General features: G+C 45.9%; 1 protein-coding gene across 3 annotated transcripts in view; it reads right to left on the bottom strand.

Moving 5' to 3' along the window:
• The window catches only part of USF3 (upstream transcription factor family member 3), a 112,468-nt gene that overhangs the window by 78,000 nt on the left and 14,583 nt on the right, over nucleotides 1–19,885 (bottom strand). For 2 of the 3 annotated variants that reach the window (XR_015299390.1, XM_086935577.1), the window contains exon 2: nucleotides 13,331–13,417. The exons of the other annotated variant lie outside the window; for it this stretch is intronic. The gene's annotated coding sequence lies outside the window, so the exon portion shown is untranslated. The remainder of the gene's footprint in view (nucleotides 1–13,330; nucleotides 13,418–19,885) is intronic. 3 annotated transcript variants of the gene reach the window in all.

The raw sequence follows: 19,885 nt of genomic DNA on the forward strand, positions 1-19,885 counted from the left end.
AGATTGACTTCTCACCCTTTGAAAGTCCTGTTTAGAGCCATTTCTCTAGGAGTCACACTATGGGCTAGAACAGGCTAGCCTGAAGCTTTACACCATACAGTTAGGGATTCACACCATACAGTGTGAAAGGTTCGAGCTACGCAAGATGCAGTGTGCTCAAGTCTCGCCCACTTTTCAGTGATGGATGAGAGGCCTGGCTCAAGAGATGTAACAGAATAGGATTTCAACAGGAGGATGAATCTTTTCTGCATGAATGGAGCGGCTCGCCTTGAGGGTTTCATTAATGTAAGTAATCCCAGGAGCGTGGTGATTGGACAGTCAACCATCCACATTACGGACAAGAGATTGGGTTTGTGCATGTCTGCAAGTATGGACGGAAAACAAGTCGTAGATGTTTTGTTCAGATGTTTTCCCTTAGCAGGTTTCCTCTGAACCTGATTATCCTTATACCTAGCTCTCCAATTGTGATAAACAATGAACAAACACCATTTGGACTTTTTATTGCTTGTAACTCAATAATTATTAATACCGCTATATTGTGTAAACGTGAAAGGAAGTGATACATATGCTCCAAGAAAGTCTGCCTGCCGATGCCTGAGGCGGGCCCTGCATAGACTCTTTGCCCAGCGAGAGACAGGGCAGATGAGAAGTGATTGCCTGCTGGGAGGGGGCCCATTGCAGGGTCACTGCAGGAAAACCAGCAAGGACATAATCTAAGACCCTTAGCCAAGGGGCTCAGGGGACAATTCAAGCAGAGACTGCTAAGAAAGTTGGGGGCAGGGACACACCCATGTGCACGGGGCTCATGAGAATATATATAAGGAAAAACATTTTTTTTTAAATATATAAAACTCTAGCACAGTGAGCTACATAGAGAAATACAAAACAGCCTTAAACTTCACCAGAGATTTGTGCTGAGACAGGCCCGCCAAACACCCAGAAGAATATATTGACTCGATCTACGCCAGGCTGAAAGAGCTAGCCAGTACATGCACATTTTGTGATGAAAATGAGGGAATACGGGCAGCGTTCATCCAGGGGTGTCTCTCTGTGAAGTTGAGAGAAATTCGACAGGGGCCTTGGAAATCACACCAAGACATATGTGCATTAGGTCGATAGAATGAGCTGTCAAAAGCCAGAGCATCTCATATGGAGGTGGTATTGAATCGATCCATTACAGTGAACCTGTAAACCAAGTCCCCAAGAGTACAGCCTGAAGAAGAGGGAAGAGACCACCAAGACGGACGACCATAGGGATGGTGCAAGGACTGTTTCCCCACTCTGGGGAATGTCTAGCTATGGTCAAGAAGTGTGTTGCTTGTGGGAAAACCAACTACTTTATCAAGACTACTTCGTCAAGCTCCTCCCGCCTCGCTTTTGGGCCAGGGAAGCAAGCTGGTGTGTCCACAGACCCAGAGTTGGAAACAGTAGACATGACTGATGATGAACAAAATGAAACAGTCCACATTGTGCAACCAACACCAGGTGGCGATCTATTGCTAAGTGTAGGATCTGCAGCTCATATGCCTCGAACGTAATATTTTACAACAACTTTGGGTGATATCATGGGCAAGTTGAGTGGAGCCTGCTGGGTCTCGCAGATAGATCTGTGCTTTACTAAACCGTTGATTTAGTAATTATTCTTCCTCTATACTTTTTCCCTGCCCAAGCTTACATTAGCTCAGCCACATTTGGGACAATGTTCCTTCTTTTTCTCGCTCCCACCACCAACACGGAGCTCTGCACAATTCAACATCAAAATCGTTTTCTGTAATTTTAGTGCCTACTTATGCTGGGCCTCCTTTGGGGTTGATGTGGGCAGGCAACTTTCTGTGGGAATAATATTCATGAGTTTGCATAAGTCAGCCTCCCGAAAGTATCTGGGGCAAAGAGAAGGAAACACTTCTATGAACTCTAGCAGGCAGTGCGGAAGCATTAAAGTAAAGGGGTATCTTCCACTGTGGAGAGAACATTGTCAGCAGCCCTAATTTTCTGAAGACTGACATCTCTGGGATGAGAGAAACACATATGGGCCTATTCACAAAGGTTCATTTAGATGTGTAAATTTACTACTGCACCTACTAGTAACTTTACATTTTTAGCTATTGATCATTTAAGAGTGTAAATTTATGAGTGGGTGAAGACATATTTCTCCTACGCCTCAAAACTGGGAGTAGAGCCTGCTACAACAGGACTTGTCAATGTAGTTACTTGTAACTTTTCACATGTTGGCAAGGTTTCTGCCACCGGGATAGAGATCTCCCAATGGTAAAGTAAAGGGAAAATAATAACATTTAATAATTATTTAAAAAATATATTAACATTTTAATGTAAAATAAAAATATATTAACTTAAAATAATTACTAACCTAGAATAAAAAAATTGAAATGTTACAGCACATTAACACATCAAATTAAATATTTAATAAATAATCCCATAAAAAAATACTAAAAAATACTAATTTAATTGATGACTATTATTTACAATTATATTAAAAACTCACTATTTTTATATTTAATTTGTATCTATTACATTTATAAAAACGTATTTGTTTGATTTTAATTTTAATTATTTTAATTAATCATTTTACTTAGTTTCAAACAATCATTTACACTGTAACTGGACTGCGATTTTTTGTGTTTTGCAAATCTATCTACTATTTTCCAGTAATAAGCAATTTTAGGGCAAATCCAAACTAAGTGAAAATATGTAACCTTCTGCTCTTTACACTTCAAGCTGAAAGCTTCTCTTGCAGGATTCATTTTGTGGAGCACTGCTGTTGTCAAATATGTGCGGTGTATAAAGTTGAAATGTAAAAGGCGGAATGTAGCATTGATAGCTGCTTTACTATAAGTGTGAGAGTTCCTTGCCGTTATTTGTGTAGTGCTCTCCACAATCAGCCTCCCACTGTGCTTGTGATGTCAGCCATTGTTTAATTGTGTCATCTCTTATGGTGAAATAAAGTCTAGTGCTAGTACCATGTCCCGGATCTGCCTGAACCAACAACCCCAATGTGCTCGATGCTCGCGGGATTTCCTGTATGTAACCCTACATTTGATTCACAATCCTGCATATCGCATACTATTGCATCTATCACACTCCACTGCTCCATCCACTGATACCCTAGAACCTGTTTGAAATAGGTTCACGGTCATCTTGCATCCTCTGCTCTCCATTTAGACATTTATGATCTCTTATCAAGTGTTCAAATTCAGGAAGCTGCTTGCCCCACCTTGGACAGAACTTCTGCCAAACAAGAACCGTACCCATTACCATGTGAGGACTTTGAGGTGAGAACCTATTTTTTGTGAGCAAGGCCAACTGAGGCCATCATCAGTTCGTCTCCTGACAACAAGCCACCTAAAAGTTCATTATCTGTGCTATTAAACCAGGACACCGCAAACTGCAACTAGGCGGTCAAATAATAAGCCTCCACATCTGGCAAACGCAGACCCCTTCTTCATATGTACCATGGTATCCATCTTGATTCTCCTCTTTTCCCTACAGCATCTTGGGACAGGTTTCTGGGTAACACCCTTAATCAGCCAGGCTAGCTTGAATCCAGTTGCAAAGTGAGCAAGGGACCCACGGCTGGGCATACCCTGTCAACCTAGGGCGAACAAAGCAAACGCAAGGAGATGATGGACGGAGTGCTGAAACTTTTCAGACACTCACCCCCAGTCACAGATCTGGGTTGAATCCATCATCATTCTTTAGCTCACTTCGCCACCTCAGTTCAGACCCCAACACCTCCATCAGCAGTGTCATGGCTCCTGCCAGCCTCATTAAGTAAATCTATGGGTGGTCCTGATATAGCACAACCAGATGTGTATGGCTGTGTACTTCTATTGCCCATTTAGTCAAGAAGGCTCTCAGCTGACACGCTAAAGGCTCTATTCCCAGAGTAAACGAAACTGGGGATAGTGAGCTTCGCTGTCTTGTTTCCCTCTCAAGCTCCTGTACTGTGGAAGTTGCTCCACTGGTCTCTACTCTTGCTAACTTCTTCATGTATAGAAGTTTCAGTTTTACTAGAGGTTGATCCAAAGCTCAGAGCCTCTAACAATGCGAACAGATAGTGCCACGATACAGTGTCAAAGGCTCTTTCTTTGTCCAATTCCACCAAAGCCATTTCCTCATTTCTAGATGCAGTTTCACCTGTTCTATGTCTCGGGAGCCTAATACGGAGTGCCGTCCTTCTTCTCAGTATGAGACTGCGCTGATCCCTGTGTACAAACTGACCAGTACAATCCATCAGGTGTAACGCCAGCAGTTTACCCAGCAGTTTATTGTCAATATTAGGTATAAAGTAGAGTCAGTATGTTTTATGATTCATTAGGTCCCTGTCTGGCTTTAAGAGTAAACGATCAAGGCATCCCTCACGGATCATAGTCGAATGTCATCGATCAGACCATCCTGATTTACCGGTTGGATTTTATCGTTCAATGTGCTTTTATAAGTTTGGTACCATTCCATCTTGAGGCCGTCAGCACTGGGGGTTGGCTTTTGTTTAGTTCCTTGATAGCTTCCATGATTTCCTCTAGTGTCATTGGCACTTCTAATTGCTCTCTTTATTCCTCCGTTAAACTACGCAATCTCTGAACAGATACGGTATATATCAATCTTCTGACGCTTTTGGGTGCCCATATACCCGTTCATAGTACATATGAAAGTATCTACTGACATTTTAATTAGTGCTGGACTAGTTTTTTGTTGCAGTTCCTTGATCTCACAAAGATCCACACCCTGCAAGACTGATATTGGCATTTTTCATGTTAGTATCCTAGAACTGCGCCCACCCCTATTATATTTCAGGTACACAGGTGAGTAATCAGAGAAGACCCTGCCTAAGTATTGATTGCTGGAAGATTCTGTGCATGGTACCGGTCTACCAGCAGGAAATCTGTTCTGGAGTAGGCATCTTGAAGTTGTGCATAACGTGTTTATTCTGCCGCTACAGAGTTGTGTGTTCTCCATGGCCCAGATGTACGACGGTTTTTGCATGCGCAAACGGGTTTGCGATCCTCTGTGCGCATGCAAAAACCAATAGGGGTATGTACCATACCAAAATAGTGATTCGCAATTTATTTGCCACTCACTATTTTGGAATTGCGAATCGCCATTAGGACAGGGTGTTCCCTTCCTAATAGCAAAAGAGAAGGGGTCTCCAGGGGACCCCTTCACTTTTGCAAATGCCGGGGAACATATTTTTTATGGACAGGCAGTGGTCCGTTAGACTACTGCCTGCCCTTGAAAAATGAAACAAAAACGGATTTTTTTCGTTTTTTTAAATGCATCCCGTATTCCTTTAAGGAAAATGGGCTGCATAAAAAAAACTGCTTTATTTAAAAGCAGTCCCAGGCATGGTGGTCTGCTGAGCCCTGCAGGCACAGGCCACCATACCTGGGAGGGCCTGCTATTCCCAATGGGGTCGCAAATTGCGAGAGGTTCATTAATATTTATGAGCCTCTCAATTTGCGACCCCATTGGGAATCGCTAAGTGTGTTACACACTGTTGTACATCCAAAATAGCGCCTCGCAAGTTGCGAGACGCAAAAGACTCGCAATTTGTGAGGCGCTATTTTGAGCGTCGTACATCTGGCCCCGTATGTTCTCGGAGTCTAGGTTTTCCATATCTTGATGCAGAGACCAAGTCATTCTATGTTTATATGTTAAGCATTGCAGCTTCCTGTCCACACAGTTAAAGGCCCCAATCAAATCTCCGCTCAACCCAAATCTGGGGTCATTTTGTCATTAAGACTGCATGGGAGTCAGCATCGTCATTTGGGCATAAATTCCCACTACTGTTATTTCTCTACCATTTAATTTCCCATGTAGGATCAAGTATCTGCCCTCTTTATCTAAGTGTATCTTTTCTACAGCAAAAGGCACACTTGTTGCAATCCATAAACCCACTCCCCTCATATGTGTACTATAGCTGGCATGGTAGAACTGCCCCTTCCATTTGCATTTCACTTTATTGGCCTCATTCGCAAGCAAATGTGTCTTCTGCATGCAAGCTACCTGTACTTCTTATGTACACATCCTTGTTCTCTTGATGCAGTTATTTAGTCCCCTGACATTCCTCGTCATTGTACCTGTGCCCATTCCTGCAGCTTAACTGTGTGCAGCTGTGTGCAGCTTAACTTATGTGATTACCTGCAAGTATCCAACTTCCTGCTCTATGTCTACATAAATCTAACTTAGGCCACATTTTGGCACATTTCTGCATGCCCATTCTTTCATTCATAACCAGGATCATTACCTACAGTCCGGGGGTGCTATTGTGGCATTTGCATTTTCAGCATCAAACATATGTAAAACTCACTTTTACAAAACTACATTAACAAAAAAACAGAAACAAAAACAATAGTAACCACGAATCGAGCTTTTAGAGAGCCTGTTCTTCCCACGATATGGTCAGCATTCTACAACCAGTTACCGCGGGTTGAGTCCAAATTTAGGGGGCGTCTGATTGCATTTTTTATCTACCATGAAGTGAATTCCTGTCTCTAAATTAGACAATCAAAAAATGACTGCCTTGATGATACCTCCGATGGAGAAGGGGATTACCAGCAATATATGCTCCCTTTCTGTTGGAAAAAGAAAATGTTGGTCCTATAGGTTTTTAGTGTGTTTTTTTTTATCCAATCTTCTAGGTATAAATAGGGGTATTCTCCTTCAATTTTCTCGGGTAGACCCACTAATCTTACATCATTTTGGTGTGATCTCCCTTCTGTGTCTTCGGTGCGATATTCCAGCATTTTCATTTTGTGCAAGAGATTGTCTAGGTTTTCTGGAGTATTGTCATGGTGTTGCCCTGCCAGTGCCTCAACCTGTGACACTCTCCGTGACCCGTGCAGTTCCACCTGCACTAAATTCAGGTCCAGTGCGACCATGTCGGCTTTGGGTTCTAGTTGGGTTCCTGTGCATTGTATGGCTTTAACGACATCGGCCAGTGTAGATTCCAATGCCTCCTGGGCGCCTTTCTTAGGTCCTCCTCACCACTAACCAGTGGCCTAGTTCACCTATCTTTGTTAATCAGGTGTGTGAGGGGCTTTATCCTTTACCATTATGAGGGTACAGGGTGGCAAGGATGTAAGCGACACACAGTCCAGGTCGTGCTGCACCCTCTGGTCCAGCAGGAGTGTCACACACACCTCAACTAACGTTTTAATTTTATTATGGTTCTTTCTTTGGCAAGATCCCTCTCTCTTGAATACATTCAGAGCTGTATACATTTTACCCCTAGATCTTGCCCCTTGTAGTCGCAGAGTCCGAGGCCGAGGCCTGCCATTCACAGAGTATGCACCTGCGCTGGCAGATCCACTCTGCTTTTCCTCACAGTGTCACTGCCAATGTGATCTAGACAGTTTTGTCGGCCCGGCCCCTGGGGAACCAGGGCGGCCACTTCAGCGGACCGCTGGAAGGCCGGCCTGCTGGTGTCTAAGTTATCTCAGCACCCTCTTTTCCCCTCAGCCTGTGACTCCACCTTTTCTCCCTCTGGCATACCAGGGCCACTCAACAATCTTCGTAGTTGCGATAACAGCATTGGCCCGACAGGTAGCGCCCTGCCACCATGACTTCTCTAATCAGCAGCCATGCGAGCCTGCCTGCTGGTTTTATGCTTACTTTTTCAAGTGTCTGACTCTAAAGCCCATGTGCACCTCCGCAATGCTTGACAAATGCAAAAAGAACAGATGATAGACGGAATACTGAACAATTTCAAACATTCACACCCAGTCAGCGATCTGGGCCTAAATCCATTGTTTTTTGCTCCCTAAATCATTCCAATTTGGACCCAGGCATATGCAAATAAGTCTTGACCCTGCTCCCTATGGGAACAGTACAACCCGAACTACCAGGCCAGGCATTTCCTGGACCGGAAATAAGTATCCTGGGATAGGTTTCGAGATATCATCCCTCATCTGCCAGGATAGCTTGACTCCAGTGGCATGACAAGCATGGGATTGGGGGTGAGTGTTTGACATTGTTCAGCATCCCGTCCATCGGTTGTTCTTTTTTGCATTGGTCATCCCCAATGGGATGAGGAAGTCTGTGGGATGCAAGCTGCAAAAGGAGGGAGATAGCCCTGAAGATAAGGAAGTGGATGTGGAGTTTGAGTAAGGAAATGGCCTGCACGTGAGTTGTAACTAGAAGAGGACAATTTGCTAGTTGTAACTAGAAGAGGAGGACAATTTGACCAAAGGACTAAGTTTCCCTGCCAGAGCAGGGAGCAGTGTGTCCTCCCACAACCTGTCTCCTGAGGAACTGGAGGGTAGCAGAGTTAAAAGGACGTTCCAACTGCAGCTGGCAGAGCTGAAACTGGCTTCAGAAAAGAAGAATGCTGAGGCTGAAAGGTCCTTGGAGGAGAAGAAAATCTTACTAGCCCATGAAGTGAGTCTAAAGGAGCTGGACCTAAAAGCCAAACAACAGTCAATTGGAAATGGTGGCAGCAAAATGCAGTGTCCAATGGAGATAAACGAGTCAACATTCCTAAATACCTGGTATGTAGTCATGTGGTGGGGGATGATATTGAGAAGTGATTTGCAACCTATGAGGTAGCCTTGAGAATGCATTGGATCCCAGCGGATGATTGGGGGGCTAGTTTATGAAAGCCAGTGTCAGTGATGGGAAGGGATATCCTACTGACTGTAGAGGTAGCTCAAAATATGACCTATGCCCCCTAAGAGCTAGCCCTCATCACTAAGTTTGTTCATACCCCAGGAAAGTACTGCTTGAGGTTTAGGGACAGTCACAAATTGTCTAACCAGTCCTGGGTGGATTTTGTGGAATACTCCAGTAAGGCACTATATTGTTGGAGGAGGGACAGCAATGTGAGTGAGGTTGCTGGGCGGTATAATCTGATTCTAAGAGAACACATGCTCAGTAATTACTTTACAGAGTTTCGACAACATCTGATAAGACACCATACTCACTGTCCCTAAGGAGCTAGCAAAGGAAGCTGACCACTGGATTAGTATCAGGGTGTCAAAAGGGGTACCCGGCAGAATCATCCGAAAGGTGGACAGGGTCCTCACCAGAAGAAAACGGGGGAGGCAAGGATTAACCTAAAAAGTGCTCTCATGGCCCCAAAGCAGTTTGCAGGGGCAGAATTCCCAGTCCCATCTTGAACAAAAGAAAGGATGTTTCCATTGGAGAAGTCCTCAGGCCACTTTAAACCCAAGTGTCATGAGGTCCACTAATATGGGCACTTTAAGGGGGATCCCATCTGTAAGAAAAGGAAGCAGCCCACCACAGGTGGGTCTAACCCAGGGTTAGCAAATGTAGTGCACTAGGAGTGGGTTGCCACAGTTATTGGTGAAGGGAATATAGAGGGTACTCTAGTGTCCCCGGCTGACAAACAGATGGTGTCAAAGGCCCACGTGCCTGACAATACCAAGAAGTCGAGGTAGTAGAGCATCAGCAATGGGCAGAGGGTGGAGGGTCTGAAAGACAAAGGGACCAATATGACTACTATTAGGAGTCATCTGGTGTCCTTAGAGCAGTTAGGGCCATATGTATCAAGCAAAATTGCGATTGTAAATGCCGAAATCCGCACAATTTCGGCGTTTGCGATCGCAATTTTGCTTAGTCGTATGTATGAGGCAAATCTGCATGCAAAATAAGGAATCGCAAAATTTGCGATTCCTCATTTTGCAATTGCATTTAAGGAATCGCAAATTTTGCGATTCCTTAAATGCAATGTAAGAAGCACCAAAAAAGTGCAATTTGGCCTTAGGAATTGCAAATTACCACCATGCCCTTAGGGCATGTATGTGCGCCACAAGTGCACCCATGCTTATTTCAGGGGTGCAACAGGGTGTCCTTTTGACACCCTTGCACCCTTGAAATTGCATTCTCAATTTGCGATTCTCTAATTGCTAATCGCAAATTGAGTATGTCTTCCCATTCATTCCTATAGGCCTCTAGGCCCATAGGAACGAATGGGGAAGTATTCCATACTTGCAAATCGCAATTTGAGATTAGCAATTAAGGAATATGTAGGATTCGCAATATTTATTGCAAATCCTACATACATAGCATTTTGTGATTCTCAAATAGCGATTCGCCCAAAAAAAAAAACGCTATTTGAGAATCGCAAATGAGGTTTTTGATACATATGGCCCTTAATCTTGAATGCAGTCCACCAGGTTGTGACAGAAGACAACCAGGAGAGTCCCTTTGGATGTGGTTCCCTTTGAATGGAGGGGGGGGGGTGTCTCAGGTTCCTTATGGGTAGCTTTGAGTCCACCCATGCCTGTAGACTGTCAGGTAGGAAAGGACCTGGAGTACACTATCTGGAAGGAGATGGAGCTCTGGACCCACTTAGAGATGTTATGGTTGCCAGAGTGTTAATGTTAATGTTAATGTTAGGCTGCATTTATAAAGCGCACTGACACCAGAGGTTTCCTGGCGCTGAGATTGAAAATAAGGCAGGAGAAAAGGGCTAGTGAGAGTTTGAAAAGAGCCAGGTCTTTCAGCCTTTTCTGAAGCTCAGCAAGGTGTCAGAGGTTTTAATGTGTAGGGGGATGGAATTCCACAGCTTGGGTGCCAGGGAGCTGAATCTCCGGCCACCCAATTTTTTTAGCTTGAACACTGGGGAGGTGAGAAGATGAAGGTGAGCAGAGCGGAGATTGCGGGTCGGGCGATGGGGATTGATGAGGGATTTCAGGAAGGTCGGGCATTTGGTATGCTGTGCTTTGTAGGTTATGCATCCGATCTTGAAGGCGGCCCTTTGCTCAATGGGAAGCCAGTGCAGCTTGGCCAGAAGAGGTCTAGCAGATTGCCATTTAGGGACTTTACATATAAGCCTTGCAGCCTGGTTCTGCACCATCTGGAGGCGGTGGAGCAGGGACCTGGAGAGGCCCCAGTAAAGGGCGTTGGAGAAGTCGAGGCGGGAGAGAACGAGGGAGATGACAATTTGCACCAAGGCCTCGTGAGAGAGCAGATGAGTAATTTTCCGGATTTTGCGGAGCTGGAACATACTAGCAGAGATAATGGCTCCAACATGAGTTTTCAGGGAGAGATCTTTATCAATGGTGACACCCAGACTTTTTACTGAACTCGATGGAGTAGGGGCGGTGCCCAGTTCAGCTGGCCAGAATTGGGGTCCCCAGTGGGCAGAGCTAGAACAAGGCAGGAGGAGTTCTGTTTTTTCCGGATTTAGTTTTAGTTGATTAGACATCATCCATTGTTGGATGTGCAGCATTACAGCCTGGAAATTGGATGTCGCATCCGGGGTGTCTAAGGGAAAGATGATCTGCATATCATCTGCATAGTTGAGGACAGTGCAGTTCCAGTTGCTAAGTGACTGAATTAGCGGGCGAAGATACAGATTGAAAAGTAGCGGTGAAAGGGAGGATCCCTGAGGGACTCCACAGGTGGTGGGTACCTGGGTTGCAGTGAAGGGGCCTAGGTGGACTGTTTGCACTCTGCCAGAAAGGAAGGACTTAATCCAATCCTGTGCAGGGCCCTGAATGCCAGCTTGTCCGACACGGTGGAGTAAGATGTCATGATCCACCGTGTCGAACGCGGCCGAGAGGTCCAGAAGGATTAGTGCCTGGGGGGACCCTCTATCGGCATTCTCCCGAAGAGTATCAAAGACTTTTACAATGACTGCCTCGGTAGAATGGGCTGGCCTGAAACCTGCCTGGTTAGGTTCCAGGAAGCCAGAGCTCTCAATGAACGCTGACAGACAGGTTGTGACATGGGCCTCCAATAGTTTAGAAGAATAGGGTAAGAGGGAGATAGGCCTATAATTGGCTGGATTGGCAGGGTCAGCTCCGGCTTTTTTTAGAAGGGGAACCAGTATGGCCTGTTTGAACGCGGAGGGGACCGTGCCAGTACTGAGGGAGGTGTTTAAGAGAGGGAGAATACTGTCTGGTAGAGCTGAGAAGATTGCTCTGAGGACCGAGGGGGGACAGCAGTCCTCGGGAGAGCCAGATTTGATGCGGGTTGTAAGCTCAGTAAGAGTGCTAGAAGTGATAGCTGGGAACTGGGTGAAGACAGATGAGTTGAGGGGGGAGGGGTCAGGGCAACTAGGGGGAATAGACGAGGAGATGGCGTTCTTGATGTCAACGATTTTCTGAACGAAATAGGTGTTGAGCGCAATACAAGTATCTAGGGTGGGAGCCTGAGTGGGAAGAATTCTCTGGTCAGAAGAAAAGTCATTCATGATTTTAAAGATTTCTTTAGATTTGTTAGAGGCTGAGTTGATTCTTTCGGAGATATGTGAGGCCTTAGCTTTTATGATAGCACTTTGTATTCGTTACGGGCTGACACATACTCTGCGCGGTTCTCTGTGGAGTAACCCCGTCTCCATTTGCGTTCGAGGAGGCGCAGCTTTGATTTAAGGGTTTTTAATTCCTCAGAAAACCAGCGGTGGGAGTTGCCACACCTCGTGTGAGCGAAGCTGGTAAGAGGGGCGAATTTGTCGCTGGCCGCTCGCAACCAGGTGGAGATTGTGCCCTCCATAGAGTCGGTACCGGAAGATGGGTCGATGGTAGGGCAGGTGTTGGATGCAAAGTCGAGGAAGCCCTGGGCGTCATAGGCATTCCATTTGCGGCATTGTCCTCCAGGAAGGATAGGGGCCTTAAAGCTCCCTTTGATAGTGATGGTAACCTCTATCAGATAGTGGGTGTGCCTGAACAAATAATCCCTGTCAGCCTGAGAGAACAGTCCAAAGGACCTGGAGTCTGGACCAATGGCCCAGGTATCTGCCAAGAAGGGATGGGGCAGAGGACATGGGAAACCCGCCCCAGATAACCCCGCGGTCATGTGAGAAGCTGATTCTGGGGGTTCATGCCCCGGAACGTACAAGGGAGGACATTGCAGTCCTGAGAGACATACCTGAACTAGATGGATGACAAGCTGAAGGAGGAGCTCAGAAAGAGTGCCATAATCTTAAGGACCTACAGCAGCAAGCCAAGGTACAGGCATTTGGCGACACCTCTGGTGATCATCTGATTTACTGGGAGAATTATCTCCTTTATAGCAAGCCTAAGGTCACTGAGCCTGGATGCAACCCATGTATTGGTGGTCTTTCAGAGCTACCGGGCCTTTCTACTGGGACTGGCTCATGAGGTACCCCTGGCAGGACATGTCAAGACCACGGGAATTCCTCTGAATCCGGGCGATGCTCAAAAAGGTCCACCTCTCGATATCCCAAACTCTACAACATACTGTAGAGAGTATTGAGGCGTTCAAGTGAGGGAAAGGATTTAGGTTGGGGACAGCCAGGAATGGGAAACCTGTAAACAAAACACACATAAATTAACACATGCCTACATTACTAGCTACTCTCATAAGGTCGCACTAATGGGACTAGTACCTGTAACACAAGTTCCACCAGCCTTGGTATGCCACTATTGCCTCTCTTTCCATGAACGATGCTTCTCGTACTGGATGAGGATACACCCTACAATATAAATCACACAGGTTACTCTCCTTTCATTCCTTTAATTCCTCCATAACTTTCCTTACTTCGCCTCCCCTACTAATACATACCCTCGCATTTAGAATCCCTTCAAAAGAAATATAAATTATCAGGTTCTTGTGGAAGTACAAACAAAAATAGGTATCAAGGCTTAGAATCTGCACTCCACGGAAAGTTCATCTGAATATGTGAATCCAATAGTCCTTAGCAAGTAGAATCAAGTAAATTACTGACATTCACCAGTTCTATAGCAGTCCAAACTCTTCATAAAAATAAGGAAATAAGCAAAGTGAAATGTCTTCTTAGATATTACATCAGGTAACAAAAAACAAAAAGATAAAAAAGAAAACCCAGTCACTCTTGAGAAATTGGAGCTATACTGGCCAAGGCACTCCTATCATATCTCTTCAAGTACCTTTCCAAGCAGCATACCGTCTCGATTTCAGAATAATGCAAAAACAGTTGGTCTTTTTTTGCACTCTACACCACCCCAGTTCAGACATGGCCATATGCAAATCAGTCTTGACCCTGTGCCTCAAGGGAAACGTCCAGCCCGAACTGCCAAGCCATGTCTTTCCTGGACCGGAATCAAGCATCCTAGGACCGGTTTCTGGCGATCAGCCGTCTTCAGCCAGGATATCTTGACTACAGTGGTGTGGAGAGCATGGGACTCACATCGGAGCATACCCATCCCACTCGGGGTGACAAATGCAAAAACAACAGTTGATGGACAGAATGCAGAACAATGTCATACATTCACCCCAGTACCCCCTTTTGTACCGCTTAGTTCACCATAAGTTGGCAGGGTATCCTCAGACGTGAGTCCCTTGCTCACTTTGCCACTGGATTCAAGCAAGCCTGGCTGAAGACGGCTGTAATGCCAAAAACCGGTCCTAGGAAGCTTGAATCCGGTCCAGGGAAGGCATGGCTTGGCAGTTCGGGCTGGACTGTTCCCATGAGGCACAGGGTCAGACTGATTTGCATATGGCCATGTCTGAACTGGGGTGGCAGAGTGGGCTAAAGAACGGTGATGGATTAAACCCAGATCTGTTGATGGGGTGTGTGTGTTTGATTGGTTCAGATGCTCCGTCCATTATCACCCCCTTTTGTACCGCTTTGTTCGCTATAAGTTGGCAGGGTATGCTCAGACGTGAGTCCCTTGCTCACTTTGCCACTGGATTCAAGCAAGCCTGGCTGAAGACGGTTGTAATGCCAGAACCCGGTCCTAAGAAGCTTGAATTTGGTCAAGGGAAGGCATGGCTAGGCAGTTCGGGCTGGACTGTTCCCATGAGGCACAGGGTCAGACTGATATGCATAAGGCCATGTCTGAACTGGGGTGGCAGAGTGGGCTAAAAAACGGTGATGGATTAAACCCAGATCTGTTGTCTGGGTGTGAGTGTTTGATTGGTTCAGATGCTCCGTCCATTACCACCCCCTTTTGTACCCCCTCGATTTCAGAATAACCTGGAATCCAAACTTTCCCAGAAGTGGAGCCACTCAAGCCCGAGTAGCACAGGCTCCAACAGCAGTTGGAGAATCCTTCCGCTTACCTGAAGTGGGAAAACAAGAACAAAGCCGGTCCTGGAGTGCTGTGTGCTCCTCCTACAGCGCCCTTGGCAATATCAACAGGCTCCGGTCACGATGACAGACCGCAAGTCTCCACGAACCCTGGCAGCTGCTTGCCTGCAAATCCTGCACATAGCAGAGGAGCGTAGAGATCACCAACAGGCTCCGGTCACGATGACAGACCGCAAGTCTCCACGAACCCTGGCAGCTGCTTGCCTGCAAATCCCTCACGTAGCAGAGGAGCGTAGAGATCCGCTCCTTCCCTACGGAAACGCCAAATTCCTGCAGCAAATCGGAGCACGGAAGCTGCAGCCAAATCCCATTATTACGCATGCCCCCTGACAGACGAAGCCGTCTGAAATACCCTAAGGCCCCTCCCACAACGGACTTCTAGGAGCTTTAGTTCGGTGGGGGTTTTCTTGAACAAACAATCAGTGTGGTAGACGCAGGGGTTCAGACCCTGACAGGACATCTTGGGCAGACCACATTCTTTGCACAGTTGGTCACCCACTTTTATTGCCCCCCAATGAGCATGACCTCAGATGCATTGTCCAGGTCCTGCCCTACCTCCCAGGCCATTATGAAGTCTGGGGTAAAGCAGAAGGCTACTCTGATTTCTCTCCCGGTCGGGACACTGGTTTAGAAAGGGTGGACATTGACATTGTGTGGTATCTGGGCCCCAAGACAGCCCTAGGCAACTCTTTATCCTGTTTTTGGTGGATCATACCACATGGTACCTTGTAGGCCATATCTCTGACGATAGTGGCTGTGCCCTCAGTGGCCAGGACACTGGTAGGGACATTTACTTGGATGGGTTTCTCCACAGAGGTGGTGCCACTTCATGTCAATGTACATGAAGTCAATGTGGGACAAGTGTGAGGTATCCTACAAGTTCTCCATGCCCTACTATACCCAGACCAATGGTCTTGTTGACAGGTTCAACAAGACCCTCAAAGGCATGGTCATGGCCCTGTCGGAGCCCTTGAGGCATAAATGGGACATCCTCTTGCCATGTCTGTTGTTTGCTTACAAGGAGGTGCCTCAGAAGGGAGTAAGGTGTATGAACCACCTTATCAGAGGGCCCCTTTGCCTTTGGATGGAGGGGTGGATGTTGTAATTTGGCAGCGATGGGGGTTAGCATTTAGCTAACACCATCTTGTATTAGGCAGCCATCTTGTCTGGCATGTCCTCACCATGTGCTCTGTCCTACCTTGCTGTCATTTGCTCTTGTACTCTGCTTAGAGACAGACTATATTTAGGCTCTGCTACTCTGCACATGCACAGAGGAGACTGACTTTCCATGCACCTGTCCTTAGTGTGGAACGGTCAGGATGTGTTTACTAGAATTAGCAAATTGCTAGCTCCTCCCACTTGTTGACTGTTCATTTCTGTATGACCTTTTATGTACCCAAAACCTTCTTCTTGTATTTGTACCGCCTTCTTTTGAGCCCCTGTGTGGGTATAAAAGGAGCATGTTCCTTCTGTTCAGTGTGCTACTTCATACACTACCGAAGGGTGTTGTGTGAATGTAGTTCCACCTCTTGAGGTTAATAAAGTGCTCTGTTGTATATTGCAGTTTCCGTGCCAACTTCTTTCCTATTGGTCTGAGGACTTGTGCAGAGAAGGGCGAACCCCTAGCACTGGTAGGCCTGGCTGAGGCCCACCACGACAAATTGGCGCGATGCCCGAAGGAGTGGTCGAAACGAAGGATTGGAATATCGCTACGGATGATCATTGCCCGAGGAGACCAGCGTCTTGGCAAACCACGGCGTTTTTCCTCTCTTTCTGATCTGACCATCCAGATGGTGCCGGTCCTCGACTGAGATCTCTTTGGTTGATTCGCCGTGCAGTGACCGTTTGGTTGATTTAAGAACTTGGCAGTTGGAATCTGGACAGCAAGGGAATGGTAAGCGTTGTTTTGATGCAACACTTGCTGTTGGTTTGATGCCTGGGATTGGTAAGGTCGTTTTTGCGGCACTTGCTGTGGCTTTGGAATTTGTATGGGCCAATTATGGATTTGTAAGTGATTGATATAGGAATTGCAATTTATATAGGCAGGTAATGAGGAGAATTTTCTCTGTTTTGAATTGATTTGAACGGTGCACCATAAAAAAGTACTTTAAGGGCTACTTTGGGTATAATACTGCATATTCTGCACTATTTTTGGCATACCTGTTTCTAGCACACTTCGAAGGATGTGTTGCTTTTGTAGTGGTACCAGTTTGAGACTTGATGAAGCACAGCCGGCTCCCCCAGAAGGGATGCCTAATAGGGACATGTATATTAAGTATGGTATTTCTTCTATAATGTACAGCACTTTATGGAATAAGTATACTCATAAGGATCCTGAGTTGCGTTGGCCTATGCATGGGTCATTTGATTTACGAAAGATTCAGTATGTGGAGCAATGCATGTTCAAGCGAAAGACTAGGCAAGATATGTTTGACTGTGTACGAATGTGGGAGAAAGAAGTGCGTGAACGAATGAAGGGAGAGCAAGCCTTGGTTGAAAAAGAACAACGGAAAAACATTCATGTGAAAGCATTAGAGTTGGAAAATAAAGAAATGACAGAAATAAAAGAGAGAGAGGATAGGGAGCGCCATTTGCAGGTAACTGGCCAATACGCTGTTCGGTGACCCCTCTATCCTATCCTTAGTAGACCACAAGATGACTTCTTGTTATTAGATCGTTCTCCGCCTCTGTATATTCCTCCTTTTGCCCATCTGATCCTTATTCGCAAAGACCTTGTGGCAGAAGCACAAGGTTGTGAAAGAGAGTCTCTGCTTCAGTGGAAGCCAGTGCAGGTTGGAGAGCACGGCCTCCATGGAGGTGTGTTTGCGGAGAATCAGCAGAAGGTGCGTCGCCACATTCTGCACTCATTGCAGTCTCTTCAAACAGGTCTGTGACACACCCAGATACAACACATTGCAGTAGTCTGGCCAATACACGAGTAAGGCCAGGACCGCTGTTTTTAGGTCTCGCCTGTCGATGCGCATGCGCATCGAGCAAGGCGAGAGTATTGCGAGTTATCCACTCTTTATCTACACTGCAAGGAATCGTGGCGATTCCTTGCAGTGCCCGTGACTTTTAAGGTCAATGCGCATGCGCATTAAGCTTATGTGCATGCGCATTGACCTTAAAAGTCACGGGCGCGTGCATGTCCGTCTTTTTTTTACCCGCTCCGCCCCCTCCCGCCGTGTCGCCTTGCCTACTCTCCTCCCCCCTCCTCCTCTCCTCCCTTGTTGACTTTCCTGGGCAGGGCGTAACGCAGCTCTCTTCGTTCACCAATTTGAAATGCAATTTGTTTTGTTTCGAAGATAGCGTCTTCCCAGCTCATCAGTACTTTTGCAGATGGCTTTCCTCGAGATATGCAGCTGTCCTGGTAAGTGTGGCAGTTTCCGGTTTGCTCGGGAATGGTGTACTCTCCTCCCCCCTCCTCCTCTCCTCCCTTGTTGACTTTCCTGGGCAGGGCGTAACGCAGCTCTCTTCGTTCACCAATTTGAAATGCAATTGGTTTTGTTTCGAAGATAGCGTCTTCCCAGCTCATCAGTACTTTTGCAGATGGCTTTCCTCGAGATATGCAGCTGTCCTGGTAAGTGTGGCAGTTTCCGGTTTGCTCGGGAATGGTGTCGCCACCTTTAGTCAAATTGAGTGCACTAACCGTGTCGCCTCCATGTTAACTTTTTCCTATGAGTTTTTACACTCGTCACGTTCATTCAGGCAGTCTCCTCATTTCCTCTTACCGACTAATTTTACTTCCGTGTACCGACCTTGTGGCGATACAAATGTTTGTACATGATTTTACCTCCAGTTTGCAAAAGGAGATAGAACAAATGCTCGTTACCTGGCAAGGGAGGTATGTGCATTCAGTTTTTGGTTCTAATTCTACCAGTACTTTCAATTTTTTTCCCTCTGCTTTGTACAGTTGAGTATCTTTCGGTTTCAAAATTCTGTTGTCTGCCATGGGAAACCCTGTCCACTAAGTCAGACACTGCAGGGAAGGAAAGAAAGCTTATTTTTTTGTGCTGCAATTATATTCTGTGTGAGTTCTACAATCTGTACCAACACTACGTTATGTTAATCTGTTGGCTTTATTCCATTTATTAAATTGATAGATCCCTCCTTGCTGCCATGATGCCGTTCAGCTGGTCGCTTTTGTTAGTGTTACTGGTATAATCTTTCCTCTTGGCAAGGGAGGTATGTGCATTCAGTTTTTGGTTCTAATTCTACCAGTACTTTCAATTTTTTTCCCTCTGCTTTGTACAGTTGAGTATCTTTCGGTTTCAAAATTCTGTTGTCTGCCATGGGAAACCCTGTCCACTAAGTCAGACACTGCAGGGAAGGAAAGAAAGCTTATTTTTTTGTGCTGCAATTATATTCTGTGTGAGTTCTACAATCTGTACCAACACTACGTTATGTTAATCTGTTGGCTTTATTCCATTTATTAAATTGATAGATCCCTCCTTGCAGCCATGATGCCGTTCAGCTGGTCGCTTTTGTTAGTGTTACTGGTATAATCTTTCCTCTTACACATCTATAGATGTATCTGAAATAATGCTATTTATTCAGTTATTCTTATTTTGTTATATGGTATATCTCTCCCCCCCCCACCCCCCCACCCCACCCACCCCCATCCAATATCTGTCAAGTGCTGCTTTCCACCAGTTGACCAGTTGGAGCTGAAGCCTGCCTTAGAATGTTGTGAAAGGTATTTCTGTGAGGCTTGGAGGCAGCTTGGAATTGCGGAGAGTGGAGACTCTAAATAAAGGCTCTTCAATTCTTCTCCTGTGTGCAAGTGTCTTTGTAACACTGGTTTTATGCACCACTGGTACAGCATTAGGTTTCGGTTTGATTTTATGCTGAAAATCCTTAAGCAATCCTGAG

The sequence above is a fragment of the Lissotriton vulgaris genome, chromosome 8, assembly GCF_964263255.1.
Source record: "Lissotriton vulgaris chromosome 8, aLisVul1.2, whole genome shotgun sequence".
Lineage (NCBI taxonomy): Eukaryota > Metazoa > Chordata > Amphibia > Caudata > Salamandridae > Lissotriton > Lissotriton vulgaris.